Below are 22,398 nucleotides of genomic sequence, written 5' to 3'. Positions count from 1 at the left end.
ATGACAGTAATATAACGTACTGTAGGTAACGTGACAGTAATATAACGTAACGAACTGTAGGTAACATGACAGTAATATAACGTAACGTACTGTAGGTAACATGACAGTAATATAACGTAACGTACTGTAGGTAACATGACAGTAATATAACGCAACGTAGGTAACATGACAGTAATATAACGCAACGTACTGTAGGTAACATGACAGTAATATAACGTACTGTAGGTAACATGACAGTAATATAACGTACTGTAGGTAACATGACAGTAATATAACGTAACGTACTGTAGGTAACATGACAGTAATACAACATAACGTACTGTAGGTAACATGACAGTAATATAACGTACTGTAGGTAACATGACAGTAATATAACGTAACGTACTGTAGGTAACATGACAGTAATATAACGTACTGTAGGTAACATGACAGTAATATAACGTACTGTAGGTAACATGACAGTAATATAACGTAACGTACTGTAGGTAACATGACAGTAATACAACATAACGTACTGTAGGTAACGTGACAGTAATATAACATAACGTACTGTAGGTAACGTGACAGTAATACAACATAACGTACTGTAGGTAACATGACAGTAATATAACGTACTGTAGGTAATGTGACAGTAATATAACATAACATACTGTAGGTAACATGACAGTAATATAACGTAACGTACTGTAGGTAATGTGACAGTAATATAACATAACATACTGTAGGTAACATGACAGTAATATAACGTAACGTACTGTAGGTAACATGACAGTAATATAACGTACTGTAGGTAACATGACAGTAATATAACGTAACGTACTGTAGGTAACATGACAGTAATATAACGTACTGTAGGTAACATGACAGTAATATAACGTACTGTAGGTAACGTGACAGTAATATAACGTAACATACTGTAGGTAACATGACAGTAATATAACGTACTGTAGGTAATGTGACAGTAATATAACATAACATACTGTAGGTAACATGACAGTAATATAACGTAACGTACTGTAGGTAATGTGACAGTAATATAACATAACATACTGTAGGTAACATGACAGTAATACAACGTAACGTACTGTAGGTAACATGACAGTAATATAACGTAACATACTGTAGGTAACATGACAGTAATATAACGTAACGTACTGTAGGTAACATGACAGTAATATAACGTAACATACTGTAGGTAACATGACAGTAATATAACGTACTGTAGGTAACGTGACAGTAATATAACGTAACGTACTGTAGGTAACGTGACAGTAATATAACGTAACGTACTGTAGGTAACATGACAGTAATATAACGTAACATACTGTAGGTAACATGACAGTAATATAACGTACTGTAGGTAACGTGACAGTAATATAACGTAACGTACTGTAGGTAACATGACAGTAATATAACATAACGTACTGTAGGTAACATGACAGTAATATAACGTAACGTACTGTAGGTAACATGACAGTAATATAACGCAACATACTGTAGGTAACATGACTGTAATATAACATACTGTAGGTAACATGACAGTAATATAACATACTGTAGGTAACATCACAGTAATGTAACGTACTGTAGGTAACATGACAGTAATATAACGTAACGTACTGTAGGTAACATGACAGTAATATAACGTAACGTACTGTAGGTAACGTGACAGTAATATAACGTAACGTACTGTAGGTAACATGACAGTAATATAACGTACTGTAGGTAACATGACAGTAATATAACGTAACGTACTGTAGGTAACATGACAGTAATATAACGTACTGTAGGTAACATGACAGTAATACAACATAACGTACTGTAGGTAACGTGACAGTAATATAACGTAACATACTGTAGGTAACATGACAGTAATACAACGTAACGTACTGTAGGTAACATGACAGTAATACAACATAACGTACTGTAGGTAACATGACAGTAATATAACGTAACGTACTGTAGGTAACATGACAGTAATATAACGTAACGTAGGTAACGTGACAGTAATATAACGTAACGTACTGTAGGTAACATGACAGTAATATAACGTAACGTACTGTAGGTAACATGACAGTAATATAGCGTAACGTACTGTAGGTAACGTGACAGTAATATAACATAAAGTACTGTAGGTAACATGACAGTAATATAACATAACGTACTGTAGGTAACATGACAGTAATATAACATAACATACTGTAGGTAACATGACAGTAATATAACGTAACGTACTGTAGGTAACATGACAGTAATATAACGTACTGTAGGTAACATGACAGTAATATAACATAACATACTGTAGGTAACATTACAGTAATATAACATAACGTACTGTAGGTAACGTGACAGTAATATAACGTAACGTACTGTAGGTAACATGACAGTAATATAACATAACATACTGTAGGTAACATTACAGTAATATAACATAACGTACTGTAGGTAACATGACAGTAATATAATGTAACGTACTGTAGGTAACATGACAGTAATATAATGTAACGTACTGTAGGTAACATGACATTAATATAACGTAACGTACTGTAGGTAACATGACATTAATATAACGTACTGTAGGTAACATGACAGTAATATAACGTAACGTACTGAAGGTAACATGACAGTAATACAACATAACGTACTGTAGGTAACATGACAGTAATATAACATAACGTACTGTAGGTAACGTGACAGTAATATAACATAACGTACTGTAGGTAACGTGACAGTAATATAACGTAACGTACTGTAGGTAACGTGACAGTAATATAACATAACGTACTGTAGGTAACATGACAGTAATATAACGTAACGTACTGTAGGTAACGTGACAGTAATATAACATAACGTACTGTAGGTAACGTGACAGTAATATAACGTAACGTACTGTAGGTAACATGACAGTAATATAACGTACTGTAGGTAACATGACAGTAATATAACGTAACGTACTGTAGGTAACATGACAGTAATATAACGTACTGTAGGTAACATGACAGTAATATAACGTACTGTAGGTAACGTGACAGTAATATAACGTACTGTAGGTAACATGACAGTAATATAACGTACTGTAGGTAACATGACAGTAATATAACGTACTGTAGGTAACGTGACAGTAATATAACGTACTGTAGGTAACGTGACAGTAATATAACGTAACATACTGTAGGTAACATGACAGTAATATAACGTAACGTACTGTAGGTAACATGACAGTAATATAACGTAACATACTGTAGGTAACATGACAGTAATATAACGTACTGTAGGTAACGTGACAGTAATATAACGTAACGTACTGTAGGTAACATGACAGTAATATAACGTAACGTACTGTAGGTAACATGACAGTAATATAACGTAACATACTGTAGGTAACATGACAGTAATATAACGTACTGTAGGTAACGTGACAGTAATATAACGTAACGTACTGTAGGTAACATGACAGTAATATAACATAACGTACTGTAGGTAACATGACAGTAATATAACGTAACGTACTGTAGGTAACATGACAGTAATATAACGCAACATACTGTAGGTAACATGACTGTAATATAACATACTGTAGGTAACATGACAGTAATATAACATACTGTAGGTAACATCACAGTAATGTAACGTACTGTAGGTAACATGACAGTAATATAACGTAACGTACTGTAGGTAACATGACAGTAATATAACGTAACGTACTGTAGGTAACATGACAGTAATACAACATAACGTACTGTAGGTAACATGACAGTAATATAACGTAACGTACTGTAGGTAACGTGACAGTAATATAACGTAACGTACTGTAGGTAACATGACAGTAATATAACGTACTGTAGGTAACATGACAGTAATATAACGTAACGTACTGTAGGTAACATGACAGTAATACAACATAACGTACTGTAGGTAACATGACAGTAATACAACGTAACGTACTGTAGGTAACATGACAGTAATACAACATAACGTACTGTAGGTAACATGACAGTAATATAACGTAACGTACTGTAGGTAACATGACAGTAATATAACGTAACGTAGGTAACGTGACAGTAATATAACGTAACGTACTGTAGGTAACATGACAGTAATATAACGTAACGTACTGTAGGTAACATGACAGTAATATAGCGTAACGTACTGTAGGTAACGTGACAGTAATATAACGTAACGTACTGTAGGTAACATGACAGTAATATAACATAAAGTACGGTAGGTAACGTGACAGTAATATAACGTAACGTACTGTAGGTAACGTGACAGTAATATAACATAAAGTACTGTAGGTAACATGACAGTAATATAACATAACGTACTGTAGGTAACATGACAGTAATATAACATAACATACTGTAGGTAACATGACAGTAATATAACGTAACGTACTGTAGGTAACATGACAGTAATATAACGTACTGTAGGTAACATGACAGTAATATAACATAACATACTGTAGGTAACATTACAGTAATATAACATAACGTACTGTAGGTAACGTGACAGTAATATAACGTAACGTACTGTAGGTAACATGACAGTAATATAACATAACATACTGTAGGTAACATTACAGTAATATAACATAACGTACTGTAGGTAACATGACAGTAATATAATGTAACGTACTGTAGGTAACATGACAGTAATATAATGTAACGTACTGTAGGTAACATGACATTAATATAACGTAACGTACTGTAGGTAACATGACATTAATATAACGTACTGTAGGTAACATGACAGTAATATAACGTAACGTACTGTAGGTAACATGACAGTAATACAACATAACGTACTGTAGGTAACATGACAGTAATATAACATAACGTACTGTAGGTAACATGACAGTAATACAACGTAACGTACTGTAGGTAACATGACAGTAATATAACGTAACGTACTGTCAGTAACATGACAGTAATGTAACGTACTGTAGGTAACGTGACAGTAATACAACGTAACGTACTGTAGGTAACATGACAGTAATATAACGTAACGTACTGTAGGTAACATGACAGTAATATAACGTAACATACTGTAGGTAACATGACAGTAATATAACGTAACGTACTGTAGGTAACATGACAGTAATATAACGTACTGTAGGTAACATGACAGTAATATAACGCAACGTAGGTAACATGACAGTAATATAACATACTGTAGGTAACATGACAGTAATATAACGTAACGTACTGTAGGTAACATGACAGTAATATAACGTAACGTACTGTAGGTAACATGACAGTAATATAACGTACTGTAGGTAACATGACAGTAATATAACGCAACGTAGGTAACATGACAGTAATATAACATACTGTAGGTAACATGACAGTAATATAACGTAACGTACTGTAGGTAACGTGACAGTAATATAACGTAACGTACTGTAGGTAACATGACAGTAATATAACGTACTGTAGGTAACATGACAGTAATATAACGCAACGTAGGTAACATGACAGTAATATAACATACTGTAGGTAACATGACAGTAATATAACGTAACGTACTGTAGGTAACATGACAGTAATATAACGTAACGTACTGTAGGTAACATGACAGTAATATAATGTAACGTACTGTAGGTAACATTACAGTAATATAACGTACTGTAGGTAACATGACAGTAATATAACGTACTGTAGGTAACATGACAGTAATATAACGTAACGTACTGTAGGTAACATGACAGTAATATAACGTAACATACTGTAGGTAACATGACAGTAATATAACGTAACGTACTGTAGGTAACGTGACAGTACCCCCCCCCCCCCAAGGTGGACTCCGGCCGCAAAACCTGAACCTATAGGGGAGGGTCTGGGTGGGCATCTGTCCACGGTGGCGGCTCTGGCTCTGGACGTTGTCCCCACCCCACCATAGTCAATCCCCGCTTCCGTGGCCTCCTCCTAACGGCCACCCTCCATATTAACCTCTCTGGATTAAGGGGCAGCACCGGACTAAGGGGCAACACCGGACTGAGGGGCAGCACCGGACTGAGGGGCAGCACCGGACTGAGGGGCAGCTCCGGACTGAGGGGCAGCTCCGGACTGGCTGACGGCTCTGGCAGGTCATGACTGGCTGACGGCTCTGGCTAGTCATGGCTGGCTGACGGCACTGGCTGGTCATGGCTGGCTGACGGCTCTGGCTGGTCATGGCTGGCTGACGGCTCTGGCTGGTCATGGCTGGCTGACGGCTCTGGCTGGTCATAGCTGGCTGACGGCACTGGCTGGTCATGGCTGGCTGACGGCACTGGCAGGTCATGGCTGGCTGACGGCACTGGCAGGTCATGGCTGGCTGACGGTTCTGACAGGTCATGGCTGGCGGGCGGCTCTGGCTGCTCCTGTCTGGCGGGCGGCTCTGGCTGCTCCTGTCTGGCGGGCGGCTCTGGCTGCTCCTGTCTGGCGGGCGGCTCTGGCTGCTCCTGTCTGGCGGGCGGCTCTGGCTGCTCCTGTCTGGCGGGCGGCTCTGGCTGCTCCTGTCTGGCGGGCGGCTTTGGCTGCTCCTGTCTGGCGGACGGCTCTAGCGGCTGTCTGGCGGATGGGCACACCTGTAGGGAGGAGACGGAGAGGCAGCCTGGTGCGTGGGGCTGCCACAGGACCCACCAGGCTGGAGAGACCTACAGGAGGCTTGATGTTAAGAGGAGGCACCTGAAGGACCGGGCTGTGGGGGAGCACTGGAGCTCTGGTGCGCAGCCTTGGCACCACTCCCCCAGGCTGGAATACTACTCCAGCCCGGACCCTCCAGAGTGCAGGCACAGGTTGAACCGGGCTGTGGATGAGCACTGGAGATCTAGTGCCTACTACGCGCACCTCTCCCTTAGGCTCCACTCCCACATTTGCCCGGTACGAGCGGAGCGTAGGCATAGGACGCACTGCACCCTCCCAGCGCCCCGAGACACAGCACGCAGAGCCGGCGCAGGATACCCTGGACCGAAACTGCGTACCAGAGACCAGACGCGCTGAGCAGGCACAATACGCCCCGGCTGGATGCCCACACTCACATGACACTTTCGGGGGGCTGCCCTATAGCGCACCGGGCTATGGGCACGCACTGGCGACACCGTGCGCTTAACCGCATAACACGGTGCCTGACCAGTAACGCGTTGCTTATGATAAGCACGAGGAGTGCGCTCAGGTCTGCTACCTGGCTTAGCCACACTCCTCTCTAGCCCCCCCCCCCCCCCCCCCCCCCCAAAAAATTCTGGGGCTGCCTCTCGTACCTGTCGCGCTGCCGTGCTGCCTCCTCATATCGCCGCCGCTCAGCTTTCGCTTCCTCCAGCTCAGCTTTGGGGCGGCGATATTCCCCAGCCTGTGCCCAGGGTCCTTCTCCGTTCAAAATCTCCTCCCATGTCCAGGAGTCCTGGGATTTCTGCCGCTGCTTTCTCCCACGCTGCTTGGTCCTTGGTTGGTGGGTGATTCTGTAACGATTGTCTATTTCGTCCTCCTCATCGGACGAGGAGAGGCGAGAAGGATCGGACCAATATGCAGAGTGGTTCGTGCTCATGATGATTTATTAAAACCGAAACTGAACACTGAAACACAAAACAATAAACAAAGTGCAGAAAACCGAAACAGTACCGTGTGGTAAAAACACTAACACGGTAGACAAACACCCACAAAACACACGTGAAACCCAGGCTGCCTAAGTATGATTCTCAATCAGGGACAACGAAGAACGCACGAACAGGAACAAACTAACAAACGAAACAGTCCCGTGTGGCACAAACACTGACACAGGAACAATCACCCACAAACAAACAGTGTGAACAGCCTACCTTAATATGGTTCTCAATCAGAGGAAACGTAAAACACCTGCCCCTGATTGAGAACCATATCAGGCTAATTGAAAAGAACCCAACATAGAAACACATAACATAGAATGCCCACCCAGCTCACGTCCTGACCATACTAAACAAAGACAAAATAAAGGAAATAAGGTCAGGAACGTGACAGTAACATACTGTAGGTAACATGACAGTAGTCAACCGAGTAGTTCTGAATAGCCACAGTCAAATAAACATCCTTGAGTAAAACAGGCTGAAAGAAGATGAAAGTGGAAGGAATGAATGAGTGGTCTCAAATGAGCTTTGGGCCCATCTGGCTCTGGAGGTTGGACCTTGAACCAGGAAGAAACATTCCATTCCAATGTGGTGCTGAGGGCCCCGTTAGCTTTGTTTTAACTGCAGCCTTCCACATGAAGCAGTCAGGGTGGAGAGAGAGAGAGAGAGAGAAACCCAACTACCCGTAGCTGAACACTCATGCTTCTGCAGCTAGAACACAACATGCCTGCCCCTCTGTGGCCTTAGATTACACACTTACACTAACCTTCACGTAGATTTACCGGTATATAGTACACTCACAGTTCAAGTCAAGCACATGAACACGGCACCCTCTCTATGTCTCTCTGTCTGTCTCTCTCTAGCTCTCTCTCTCTGTCTTTCTCTCTCTCAATTGAATTCTCTCTCTTTCTCTCGCTTTCGCTCTCTCTCTGTATTTCTCTCTCTGTCTTTTTCTCTCTCTCTCTGTATTTCTCTCTCTCTCTCTTTCCTCACACACATTAGCAGTTCACTCCAACAGTTAATGTACATTCCCTCTACTGTGGAGTACATTCCCTCTACTGTAGATGATAGATGTCATTATGACCTTTTTTTGAATGTACTTAATATGCACTTGGTATGTATGTCAAATATAGGTTAACAGGGACCTGGGGATTCTATGTTACATTCTGTGCCTCTTGTGGTTTCCTTATGTGCCTCGGGTTAGGATATATTCAGTTTTGCTATCACATAAATAATTTATATCCACCTTCCAACCAGTGGCCTTTATAATATTTATGTATGTGTCTTAGGCTTTTTATTTATAAATGCGATATTAAAGTGTGTTAGTAAGTCATAAAGTCGACTCTTTTATTGCCAGCACTGCCAAGAGATATAACAACCCCACAGTGTATTAGACTACTCTATTTGCCCGCTGAGGCATCATTTGAGAATGAAAAGGCAGTGGCAAGGGGGTGGCTCCTGTCCCTCTCTGTAGTTAAGACTAGCAATTGTGTAGTTTGTGGTCCTCTGTAGATCAGTTGGGATGAGCATGGGCCTTGCTACGTCAAGTTAGTTGGTTTGATTCCCGGGACCACCCATATGTAAAATGCTTTGGGTAAAAGTGTGGCATATATTATTATTATACCCATCACTGGGAGGAAGACGTTTATACCCATCACTGGGAGGAAGACGTTTATACCCATCACTGGGAGGAAGACGTTTATACCCATCACTGGGAGGAAGACGTTTATACCCATCACTGGGAGGAAGACGTTTATACCCATCACTGGGAGGAAGACGTTTATACCCATCACTGGGAGGAAGACGTTTATACCCATCACTGGGAGGAAGACGTTTATACCCATCACTGGGAGGAAGATGTTTATACCCATCACTGGGAGGAAGATGTTTATACCCATCACTGGGAGGAAGATGTTTATACCCATCACTGGGAGGAAGATGTTTATACCCATCACTGGGAGGAAGATGTTTATACCCATCACTGGGAGGAAGATGTTTATACCCATCACTGGGAGGAAGATGTTTATACCCATCACTGGGAGGAAGACGTTTATACCCATCACTGGGAGGAAGACGTTTATACCCATCACTGGGAGGAAGACGTTTATACCCATCACTGGGAGGAAGACGTTTATACCCATCACTGGGAGGAAGACGTTTATACCCATCACTGGGAGGAAGATGTTTATACCCATCACTGGGAGGAAGACTTGGGGTCAATATAGGTCTGTTCTGGAGCCTCATCCTGGCAGGTAGAGCAGAGAGGCTGGCTGTGTGCTCTGCTCTGTCATTTCACTGGTTCTGTGTCTCTCTGCTAGCTAGCTTAGCCTTTATTTAGTCTTCACCATGAGGCCATGGGCTTTGCTGAGCAGGAGAAGGAGGGAATATGTGTGTGTGTGTGATTCACACACCTCACATGTTGCAGGTCTTACCTTACGTGGAGTTGAAATGTGAAATGTTGAAAAGAGCTGACCAAACTGAAGGTAAGGGCAGAGAGAACTAGACCAGGCGTGTTAGGACCAGCTGGAGAGGAGTGTGGTATGTGGGTTTGATGGATACTGTGTTCAATCAACACTGAACTCAAGTGAAGTAGCTCACAGGTGAAAACACACCCCTCTTGACTGTAGCCACATAGCTAAAGAGAGCTGCTTGTACAATCACAATGAAACTAATCTCATTTAATCCAGGCTTCAGAGTGACATTAGGAGATTGAAGTGGCCGTTTTAAATGGCTGTTTTTGACCATTACTGGGACAGATGTTTACGGGTTGGATTTGTTTAAGACCCGGCTTCACTGAGTGGGACTTATAGCCTATTCAAAGAACTGTTTGCTTTTTCCTGACTGTAAATCCCCTCTAATCTTAATGAGCGTTAATGTTCAGTTCGGTCTATAATAGTTTCTCTGATGGATAGAAAGTAAAAGCTGTGTTCACTTACTGTACGACTGAAATAGCAACATTTCATAAAACCATGAAAACCTTACAATGAAGCAAATAACAAATAAACATGTCATCTTTGTCTGTTTTTATTTTTGAGGAGGAGAATAAGGAGGAACAGCCAAACAGGCTTTTGTATCTAACCCAGGTTGAATACTAAGTGATTGTGACAGGGTCTATATTTATCATTTTTATTTATTTCCCTCCCATGCCTCCTGCTGTCAGTGTGCTGCATGGTGCTGGCGTAGGCCTGGACCCCACACTGAGGGTCTGGTTGTGTGTCTGTATGGTGAAACAACACACACACACACACAGACACTGAGAGCGAGAGAAAGGCGAGAGGTGGGGCGCTTCATATTAGCATGAATTCATATGGATTAGCCTGCTCTGGAGGGGCGGGGCCTGCTGATCGACGGGAGGGATGATTTCCCTGGTGAACGCGGTCAGCTGGCAGCTTGAGGACTCGCCGGAGAACAAGAAGGGAAAGGGAGAATGGAAGGACGAAAAGAAAAGAGGGAGAGCAGCCACCTAACTGCCAGCTGTCTTATGATAGAGGACATGATGCAGGGCACGCTGTTGACAACATCTCTGTGTCACAAAGAACCAGATTTTAAGATGGCCGCCGGTTAGCTGGCTGGCCGTACATAGAGTAGCCCAGTGTAGAGTGATGATGAGGTAGAGAGACTCCTACTCTGCTCTCTGCCTCCTGGCTGTCTGTCCTTCCCTCCATCATAGACATCCACTACATACTATATACTGGCTGGCTGCTTTATCAAGTGTGTTGCTGTTGCCTTTGGCGCAGGGCGAATCCAATCTCTTTATTTATCCCCGGGGCACACTCCCTAATTTAGGCATTTAAGATTATTAAGACATTATTCAGCGCCAAGGCAGAGTGTGTGTGTGTGTGCTACATGCGCACGTGCTGGAGTTGTAGTGCTGTGGTTCGTGTTTTTGGGGGTGCTGTTGCTTAAGGAATAGTAAGGAATAGCCTCTATTTCTCACTCACGATCTGTCTGGCTTGTTGGCTGTGATTGATGCAGCGTGGGGGCTCCTCCCAGTAATTGAGCTCATATCCATAGTTTGGCGTCTGGGCTTTTGTTTTGCTTTATGTCCTCATCCTCTATTCAGCTTAACGTGTCTGTCAGCGAAGGAGGAATACCCAACCGCTGCGCTGTAGCAGCCACACAGGATTCACCAGTGAGGTCATTCTGGTGAATTAAGCAGCATTACTGTACCACTTTTTTTTTCTCCCTCTCTCTCTCTCTCTCTCTCTCTCTCTCTCGCTCTCTCTCCTCCTCCTCGTTCGCTATCTCTCTCTGTGTCTCTTGCGCGACCGCTCCCCCTCTGTCTTGTATTCTCATTGCCCCCCCCCCCCCCCCCGTAAACGCATCTCCGCTTGCCGTACACAGTCTTGCCCTAGATTGTGATTAATGGCCGCAATTCAGCCTAAAAACATCCCTTGAGTAGGTGCCAGTTGGTTTACGCAGAGGAGAAAGAAGAAGAAACTCATTACTGCTGTCAGTTGAGTTGACGGAGCAGGCAGGGGTGTGTGTGTGTGTGTGTGTGTGTGTGTGTGTGTGTGTGTGTGTGTGTGTGTGTGTGTGTGTGTGTGTGTGTGTGTGTGTGTGTGTGTGTGTGTGTGTGTGTGTGTGTGTGTGTGTGTGTGTGTGCGCGCTCCTTTGCGTGCATGTGTGAGTCAGTGAGTGCATGTGCGTGCGCTTCCATGTGCACGTGTATATGCTATCATGCCTTATGCTGCATACAGTATGTGGTTTAGGCTCAGTGTGAGAGGGACAGTGCTATAGAGCAGGAGATTCTCTGTATGCCTTGTCTCTAAGGTAAAATGGGTGATTCCCTAGAAATGACAGTGTACCTGATTCTCTAAGAACCTTGTGAACAAGCTCTGATTTGAGCTTCATAATGTATGATGGATATATATGGATATACTGAGCTCATCGATCACACTGTTTTATGGGCTATTCACTCAGCCTCTTCCCTTTGCTTTTATGTTTGGAACAGATGGATTCTTGTTTGTGTATTTCTTCACAAATCCATCCCGTTAATGGTGCACCCTGGCTTTTATCAGCATTTAGGTAAATACAGAGGGATGGGGAAATGTGTATTTGATGTGGGAGCCCATTCATGTTCCATCGATGTGGTGGTTTTCATTTAAAATCCATAATTGCTTGTCCATCCTTTCAAAAGAGCAAGAGAGAGCGGGTAGAGGGAGAACAGGTGAGCGAGAGAGAGAGAGTGAGTAGGTAGAGAGAGAGAGAGAGAGAGAGAGTAGGTAGGTAGAGAGAGAGAGCGAGCACGCAATTGAGAGAGAGGGAGAATGAGCGCGAGGGAGCTGGGAGTTTTTTGCTTAAATTCACAGACACAACAAAGGACGCGGAAGGACCCCGAAGGACGCTGAACAGAGGATTTGGAAGTGTTCTATATCCAGTGCAGATGTGGAGCGTGGATGGCAGGCATGTTCTTCACAAACAGTGACGTATTACAGACAGCCAGGGAGCCAGCCGGGGAGCCAGCCTGGCCTGCCAGTCAACAGAACAATGTTAACTACTGGGGCTCTGCCATCCTCCCTGCCTATTTCAGATGATCACCTACCAGTCAGCACATGCTTTTTACCAAACGCTGGTGGCATAGCTTTGAGTCATGTGGACAGAGAGCTGTAGCTGGCAGTGGAAGGGAGTCTAAATTCCTTCATCTGTGTTTTTTAACAACAGCACTCAATATGAAATGAGCCACTTCAAGTGCAGTACCTACATAATGCTTCTCCTCCTGCTTGGGTTGTGGGTTGATAAGACCTAAATAATGCTTCTCCTCCTGCTTGGGTTGTGGGTTGATAAGACCTAAATAATGCTTCTCCTCCTGCTTGGGTTGTGGGTTGACAAGAAAAGAAAAAAAATTATACACAGGTATATGAAATGTATATATTACCCTGTTTTTTCTCTCCCTCTGCTCGTTCTTTCCCCTTCCTCGGTCATTTCTTTATTCATCCCTTCATCTTCTCCCTGATTCGTCTCAGAGCGGAGGGCAGCCATGAATATGGATGAAGAGTTTAATCAGTGCAGGAGGGAAATACATTGTGGCTGTGAGGCAGGCAGGGCCTCGCTCTGTGAAGCTCTGCTTAAACATTGACAGGAACCAACACAACACAGCACCTAATCTACATATTACGTTTACATTTGAGTCATTTAGCAGACGCTCTTATACAGAGCCACTTACAGTTGGTGCATTCATCTTAAGATAGCTAGGTGAGACAACCACATATCACAGTTGTATTAAGTCAATTTTTCCTCAATAAAGAAGTTGTCGGCAAAGTCAGAGCTAGTAGGAGGGGGGGTAAGACTGAGATGTCTTCTTTAAGATGCTCTTTGAAGAGGTAGAGTTTCAGACGTTTTCGGGAAGATGGACAAGGACTCTTCTGTCCTAGCATCAGCTGGTTCCACCATTGGGGTGCCAGGACAGAGAAGGGGCGGCCAAGAGACCAGAGGTGGCAGAACTGAGTGCTCTGGTTGAAGTGTAGGCTTGAAGGTAGGGAGGGGCAGTTCCCCTTGCTGCTCCGTAGGCAAGCGCCATGGTCTGGTAGTGGATGTGAGCTTCGACTGGAAGCCAGTGGAGTGTACGTAGGAGTGGGTTGACATGGGACAACTTGGGAAGGTTGAACACCAAATGGGCTGCAGTGGTTTGATGGCACAAGCAGGGAGCCCAGCCGACAGAGAGGTACAGTAGTCCAGACGGGATAGGCCCTAGATTAGAAACTGCAGATCCTGAGAGGTCCAACCCTGAGAGGGTGGAGAGGAGGGTTCACGGATAGTTCACGGTGTCGAAGGCAGCAAATGGATCTAGGAGGATGAGGAGAGAGGAGAGAGGGTTAGCTTTGGCAGTGCGGAGAGCCTCCGTGACACAGAGGAGAGCAGTCTTGGTTGAGTAACCCGTCTTGAAGCCTGACTGGTTAGGGTCAAGAAGATCGTTCTGAGAGAGATAGCGAGAGAGTTGGTCAGAGACAGCACGTGTTGGTTTCTTGAGGAGGGGAGCGACTGGCCATCTTAAAGTCAGAGGGGATGCAGCCAGTGGTCAGGGATGAGTTTCTGAGGGAAGTGACGAATGGGAGGTCTCCAGAGATAGTCTGGAGAAGGGAAGAGGGGATGGAGTCAAGTGGGCAGGTCGTCGGCCCGGCTGGACGTCACTAGTCTCACAATTTCATCTGGAGAGAGAGGGGAGACAGAGGTCAAGGTGTAGGGTAGTTCAGAGGTCAAGGTGTAGGAACAGTGGACTCTATAGGCTGAGTGAATGAGGAAAGGAGGTCTTCAACCTTTTTTTCGAAGGGGGTGGATTGAGGGAGGAGAAGGTCGAAAAGAGTTTCCTGGGGTTGGAGGCAGAGGCTTGGAATTTAGAGTGATAGAAAGCAGCTTTAGCAACGGATACAGAAGAAAAGGAGGTAGACGGGAGGGAGTGGAAGAATGTCCTCCAGAAGAGAGGTTTTCCTCTGTTTTCGCAAAGCTGCCCACAGCCCTGTTCTGTGAGCATGCAGTGGGTCTCTCAGCCATAGAGCAGATAGGGAGGGTCGAGGCGGCCGGGAGGAAAGGGAACAGTGGGAGTCAAAGGAGGCTGAAAGGGAGGAGGGTAGGGTTGAAGAGGCAGAAGATCCAGGAGACAGGAGGGAGAATGATTTAACAGAAGGGAGAGATGATAGGATAGAAGAGGAGAGAGTAGTGGGAGAGATTGTGACGGCGTAGGGGCTGGGTGGCTAGGGTTGGAGGAGAGCGGGAGAAACAAATAAACAAACAATTCTCCGAAGAACCGTGATCTCTGTGATTTTCTCTGGTCTCATCACAGAGTGCTGTCCAGGGTGATGGCCATTAGTCACTACAACACAACAACACTTCAAGTCATTCATTAGGTATACCCTGTTTACCTGGCTGGTTGCATCACTGTCTGGTCTGTGTGGAGGTTCCATCCAACACATAGACCAGGTGGATGGCTCCACTAACAGATGGTGAAGGCAGTAAGAGCCAAAATATATTTAATCTTCATGCTTGTTGGGTGCTAGGGTGCGACCCTTCCTGACAGTGACGGTGGCAATGACACATGGCTATTGCCTACATTGGGCCAGTAGTCACTCAGGGGGAAAGCAGTGGACCTCCCCTCAGAGCCAAGAGCTTTAGATTCCTAATGGTACCATCTATTGTGTTTGTGCGCTAGCATGTAAGTGTGTGTGTGTGTGTGTGTGTGTGTGCGTGCGTGCGTGCGTGCGTGCGTGCGTGCGTGCGTGTGTGTGCATGCGTGTGTGTGTGTGTCACGCTGGGCGTGCGTGCGTGCGTGTGTGTCACGCTGGGCGTGCATGTGTGTTGGTGGGGGGCAGTGATTTACACCACCATGTTGGGGTCCCAAATATGCATGATCCTGTGAAGTGCAGTGGAGCGCGCTCGGGCCGTCCCGCCCAGGCCAAGACTCCTTTCATAGGGGACGTGGGAGTGCCAGATGTGGGGCCATCCGTCACCTCCTGTTCACACTCCTTCCTCACACCGACCCACCGTCCCCAGGCCCACTGTCAAGTTCACTGCCACCACACTAACACTGGAACAAACTCTATGACACCAACTCTAATACATACAGTAGGGTATCGCACTCCTATTTTATAAAGTTCATTTTATAAACTTCCTCTGCCAATGTCTGAAAATAGACTAGTGTTTAGGCTGATCTGGTGACCATGAACATTGAGTGCAAGAGAATCAGAGATTTATCCCGTCTGTGGCCCTAAGAAAGAATGGCCCTCAACAGTTACTCTCTAATGAGAGGGAAGTAATGGCTGTTTGGCTGGGGAGGATTTGTGATGCCAAATGTCCATCCACTTTGTTATTCAAAACTGGGCCTGTATGGCCAGCACCAAATTCATCTTTTTAATTTCTGGGGTGACAAAACGACAAGGAGAAAAAAAGCCAAAGAAAATAACTAATGGCATTTCCATTTGAATATAAATGGTATTTCACCCCAGATGTCAGTAAGCGTTTTCGATATTTCAAACTCCACACGCAAGGACACTAAGAAGAAAATGGCACTTTAAGAGGCAGGTTTTTCCTCATTGGAAAAAAACAGAAAAGCTTCCTTGGAGAGGAGGTGAATGAAATGACAGGAGGATGAGAGAGATAGAGAGCGAGAGAGACAGAGAGAGAGAGAGAGAGAGAGAGCGAGAGCGCATCTCATTTAATTCATAACAGCCAGTTGCATCAACTACTATTGGTGATATTGATTAGATATGTGGCCCTAGGCAACGGGAGAATGTCAGCGTGGATGTATAGCCTCTCCACCAACATCAGGTGCTGAAATTATTTTCTGTCCGTAAGACGAGATAGTGGAAATCTATTTTAAGGTACATTAGTTATGGCTCAGTATAGCCCCCCTGTGAATGAACAGCTACCTGCCGTTCCAGAGGTAGATGATTGTAGTATGGACTACATGAGGGGAAATATAATAAGTGAAAATGGCTTTGACGGTTGAGTGAGATGGATGGCTTGTTGAGCCTATTGTTTTACAAGGGGGATGCGTGATTCAATTATTAAAACTGTGAAAAGGCCAACCTGAAGACATGGATGTGCATAATAGTGGCGTAATTAAATTGCCATTCAATGTGAAAATGTTTGTCTTTCATCATCCTACCTCATCCACTGTGTCCCCCTCTGTACATACATTCCCATTCCCTCTGCTTCCCTCGTTTGCCTTTCCTCTCTTGATGATCCCTCGCTCCATCCCTCCACCCCTTCCTGCTCCCTCTCTTTCCTCTCCACCTCGTTCACTCACTGCCCTCCTTCTCCCCCTCGTTCTCTCCCTCCTCCTCCCCCTTACTCTCCTCTTTTTTCTCCATCTCCCCCCCCACCCCATTCCCCCTCCCTCCACCTCTCTGTGGTTTTCTCTCTCTCTCTCTCTCTCTCTCTCTCTCTCTCTCTCTCTCTCTCTCTCTCTCTCTCTCTCTCTCTCTCTCTCGGGACGCTGTAGTGTTTCAGCTCACTGTGCTCTGTGTCGCTCGGCCAGGGAGTGTTTCGCTCTCTGCTGCTTTAATGATTCCTGGTGCCGTGAGCTCCAGCCGAGCCACACCTCGATGCGCTCCTGCCATATTCTTTCCCGGGAAAACCCCATTAACACCAGAGAGCACCTCTCCACAGCCCCAGTGTTGTTGCTGAGAGGGAAAAGGTGATTTGAAATGACAAGCTGGTGAGACTGTGGGCCGTCAAAGCCAGATCGGCATGCTGCATCCTGAGCCATCCCCAGTGCAAAGCCTTTAATGAGGGGGTCATTTGGCAGGGGGGCCACGCTGAGAGGGGACAGGTTAAGAGGAGATCAGGTTCTTTCAAGTGGAGAATTCCAGGCCCCAATAGAATGGGAGTAAACTAGTGTTGCCTGTGTGTCCCAGCTGAAAGCCCTTTTGGTATTTTTTTTACATACAGGCCCAGGATAATAGGCTTTGAATGGGCCATGTTGTGTCCCAGTTTAGGCTACGGTCCGTGGAAAGAAACTTATGTGGTGAAGATACAGTGGAAGTAAAGTGTGTCATTGTCCCACACCACCTCAACAGGTGGCGGTGTTAACCCAACTGACAGAGGTGTTGTGACCACAAGCTGCCCTGTAAACACTCCCAACAGAACTAGGAACTGACAGAGGTGTTGTGACCACAAGCTGCCCTGTAAACACTCCCAACAGAACTAGGAACTGACAGAGGTGTTGTGACCACAAGCTGCCCTGTAAACACTCCCAACAGAACTAGGAACTGACAGAGGTGTTGTGACCACAAGCTGCCCTGTAAACACTCCCAACAGAACTAGGAACTGACAGAGGTGTTGTGACCACAAGCTGCCCTGTAAACACTCCCAACAGAACTAGGAACTGACAGAGGTGTTGTGACCACAAGCTGCCCTGTAAACACTCCCAACAGAACTAGGAAGTTACAAACTTTGTTGGAGGACTTTTATCTTTTTGAAAGATGCGTCTCCTCTCTGTCACTGCACCGAGGCATCCACAGGGTAAACGCGGGATTGATTTAGTTTACGAAGCCTGAATGTGAATACAAACACGTCTCTCTGTTCTCCCCTGTGTTCCACAGTGGAATGAAGAGGGTTCCTCTGAAGCCAGGGTGGGGAGGTGAGGCCTTGGTGTGATGCAAAGCTAATGAGCTATTAAATGAGTGTCAGCGGCAGCGGCCTAGCTTTCTGAGAGCTGTTGAGCCTCTGGTCTGGTCTACTCTGTTGTATTCTGATGTGCTCTGTTTTGCCGTACTATTTTGTGTTGTGGATGACAGGGTGAAGGGATTCAACCTGGGAAGACAGGGGCTCCTGTTGCCACACACACAAACATACACACACAGCGAGAGCTGGGCCACGGTGAGGGATGCCCCACTCTAAGCATGTTGTCACTGCCACTCATATGGGCTCTGTGTGATTATTAACGACAGTGTTTGAAGTGACTTAATGAGCATGCATATCTCTGGCCAGTCAATTATTAAAACAAACGGCCCTCTCTGTTTTTTTTTATTTTCTCGCACATCAAGGCTCGCCTTTGTTGCATTTTGCGCCAAAGTGCCCGTAAACATCTACTAATGACGTTGTTTTGTATGCACAAAATATGAACAATGACTGCATCAACAGTGGAAAAAACGCTGCTAATTCATTTGTAATGGTATGCGACTTTGCTTGCGCCCGCCTTCTTTTTTACTTTTTTTCTACCTCCCTCCCCTGTCCTTTCTGTCGCAGTCATTTAAATCATCTCTTCATTTTCACCATCTGTTGTGTTTTAATGGGCCCCACTTTAATTAGGCCTGCATGCTTATGTATGTTGAGAGGCTCAGTGTTAGGAGAGAGATAGAGAAAAGAGGTAGAGAGAGAGACAGAGCGAGAGAGAGAAGGGCCCCCTCTTCTCTTAGGGTTGGGGCCAGGGCTGCTGTAGGGCCCAGAGTCGCACCACTCTTTGTCCTTGGGTGGAGAGGCCAGGGAGGGCTAGGGGGGCCAGCGCCCTCACTTCACTACAACAGGCAGATCACGTAATGAGCAATCTCCGTGGGGTGGTCAGAAAGCGGAAGTTTCTGGTTTTCAAGGATACAGTATTTTCAACCTAACTTCCATTTCCCCTGAAAAACAGATGTATTTTTACGTCCGCTACATTAGGTTACATAATGAGTGACATGGCTTTCCCAGCAGCTTCTCTGGCTGGCTCCATTTCATCAGAACAAAGCTTTTATGGTTGTCTCCTAATGACCTCGCTATCTTCCTCTCTTCTCTTCCAGCTACTAATGTATAGCTCTGGATACCAACACAGAGCGCTCTGAGACCTCAGCCACAGTTGCTGTTTACAATCTGAAAAAGGTCTTATCTTTATATGTCCTTTTCAAAGACATGTAGTCCCAATAATGCGCTAATTAGCTGCTCTGTGGCGGTGCCGCTTCTGTCCTTCAGTCACCACCATGCCTTTATGTTCACATGAAACTATGACACCAGAGATCCTTAACAAGAGAAGAGCATCGCTGGCCTCTTCTTCTGTTCAACAGCGTCTACAGAAGGATGAAGACACACTAACCCTTCACACACAAACACAAAGCCTTTGCTGTGTATACCCACGGCCTTGCGTCTGTGTGGGGGTTGGGGATGTCTTTTATGAAGAGGTGTAATCATCTCATATTTGGTTGTGCTTAGGGAGAAATAGACTGGTTGAAACAGACTAGAAATAGAGTTCTCAGTAGATATAGACTAGACTCTCTCTGTGTGTAGGCTAAGAGCTGGGCATCCCAGTCTCCCAGTTCCCTGCTCTATAATGAGGGTCTATGGGAGGAGATCTGTTGTGTTTTGGTGGCCCTGCCATAGATCAGTAGTGAGTCTATGGGAAGACATCTGGTGTGTTTTGGTGGCCCTGTCATAGATCAGTAGTGAGTCTATGGGAGATCTGGTGTGTTTTGGTGGCCCTGTCATAGATCAGTAGTGAGTCTATGGGGAGCCATCTGGTGTGTTTTGGTGGCCCTGTCATAGATCAGTAGTGAGTCTATGGGAGGAGATCTGGTGTGTTTTGGTGGCCCTGCCATAGATCAGTAGTGAGTCTATGGGAGGAGATCTGGTGTGTTTTGGTGGCCCTGCCATAGATCAGTAGTGAGTCTATGGGGAGACATCTGGTGTGTTTTGGTGGCCCTGTCATAGATCAGTAGTGAGTCTATGGGGAGACATCTGGTGTGTTTTGGTGGCCCTGTCATAGATCAGTAGTGAGTCTATGGGGAGACATCTGGTGTGTTTTGGTGGCCCTGTCATAGATCAGTAGTGAGTCTATGGGAGGAGATCTGGTGTGTTTTGGTGGCCCTGCCATAGATCAGTAGTGAGTCTATGGGGAGACATCTGGTGTGTTTTGGTGGCCCTGTCATAGATCAGTAGTGAGTCTATGGGAGGAGATCTGGTGTGTTTTGGTGGCCCTGTCATAGATCAGTAGTGAGTCTATGGGAGGAGATCTGGTGTGTTTTGGTGTCCCTGTCATAGATCAGTAGTGAGTCTATGGGAGGAGATCTGGTGTGTTTTGGTGTCCCTGTCATAGGTCAGTAGTGAGTCTGTGGGAGGAGATCTGGTGTGTTTTGGTGGCCCTGTCATAGATCAGTAGTGAGTCTATGGGGAGCCATCTGGTGTGTTTTGGTGTCCCTGTCATAGGTCAGTAGTGAGTCTATGGGAGGAGATCTGGTGTGTTTTGGTGGCCCTGTCATAGATCAGTAGTGAGTGTATCTGACGTTGCTGCTACCTGCGGCGTGTCCATGTATGACAGGTTTAATGACACCCATCCATCTAACTTTATTTAGCATAGTGTGCACTGCGCCCGCTCCCGCAAATCCATCAATATAACTGTATTTAGGACAGACAGCGCCTCTCAATAAGATACATCACCGTCAAGCGGCTAGAGGAAGCATGGTTCAGACAAGCCACACACAGCGAGGAACCAAATCCAATTGTAAAACACATTACAAATGTTATAGGGAAATGGGTTTTACTTGAGCTGAAAAACTGGGTTGTACTTGATCTGAATGACAGAGAGGTGACAGTGACTCACATTGGCCCTGTACCGTAGACTGATAGGATGAGAAAAACACAGAGTGACTCTCCTTCTAGCCAGGAAGACAACAAACGAATTACCATGGTGACTATCAGTATCAGAGGGTCCAGTCTTAGATAAGTACAGCACCCTGGAATGAGATGCAGACAGCACCTTTGGACTGAGATAGAGGTGTGTGTGTGTGTGTGTGTGTGTGTGTGTGTGTGTGTGTGTGTGTGTGTGTGTGTGTGTGTGTGTGTGTGTGTGTGTGTGTGTGTGTGTGTGTGTGTGTGTGTGTGTGTGTGTGTGTGTGTGTGTGTGTGTGCGTGTGCATGTACACTACGCTGCGTGTCATTGGGTCTTCCTCCTCAGCCTCTCATTTACTGCGAAGTGTGTGGGAGGAGCCTGGCTGCCCCCAGCCCTGAGACAGTGAGGGTGAGTGATGCGTGTGCTTATGCAAAATCTGCCGTGTCCCACTCTTTATGGGCTAATGCGTTAAAAGAAGAAAATGGGTGCGGTACCAGGAGAAGACAGAGTACAGTATAGAGCATCAATACAAGCCCCCCCCAACCCCCCCCCCGGTGAGATCAACACGTGCCACAGACCAGCAGAGTAATCACAGGGGTGTGGTGGCCGGGGTGGAGGGTAGGAGGGTCTAGGGCCAATAAAACAGCACATCTGCATTAAAATGCTATCTTTAGGGTTCCTGTGCCGAAAATGCTATTTCGGGTTGCCTATTTAAAGCATGTTGAAGCGGTGACTCTCCACGCTGGAATTGCATCATATACCATCTGCATGATTTATGGCCACCATTACCATTATACTGGTTTACTGG

General features: G+C 45.3%; 1 protein-coding gene across 1 annotated transcript in view; it reads left to right on the top strand.

Annotated features, from left to right (window-relative positions):
• Nucleotides 1-22,398, top strand: part of LOC120024841 (immunoglobulin superfamily DCC subclass member 3-like) — a 106,678-nt gene that overhangs the window by 43,017 nt on the left and 41,263 nt on the right. The gene's annotated exons all lie outside the window — the stretch shown is intronic.

Source organism: Salvelinus namaycush, chromosome 30, assembly GCF_016432855.1.
Source record: "Salvelinus namaycush isolate Seneca chromosome 30, SaNama_1.0, whole genome shotgun sequence".
Taxonomy (NCBI): domain Eukaryota; kingdom Metazoa; phylum Chordata; class Actinopteri; order Salmoniformes; family Salmonidae; genus Salvelinus; species Salvelinus namaycush.
Note: the sequence above shows the minus strand (reverse complement) of the source record. Positions and strands in the feature narration are given on the sequence as shown.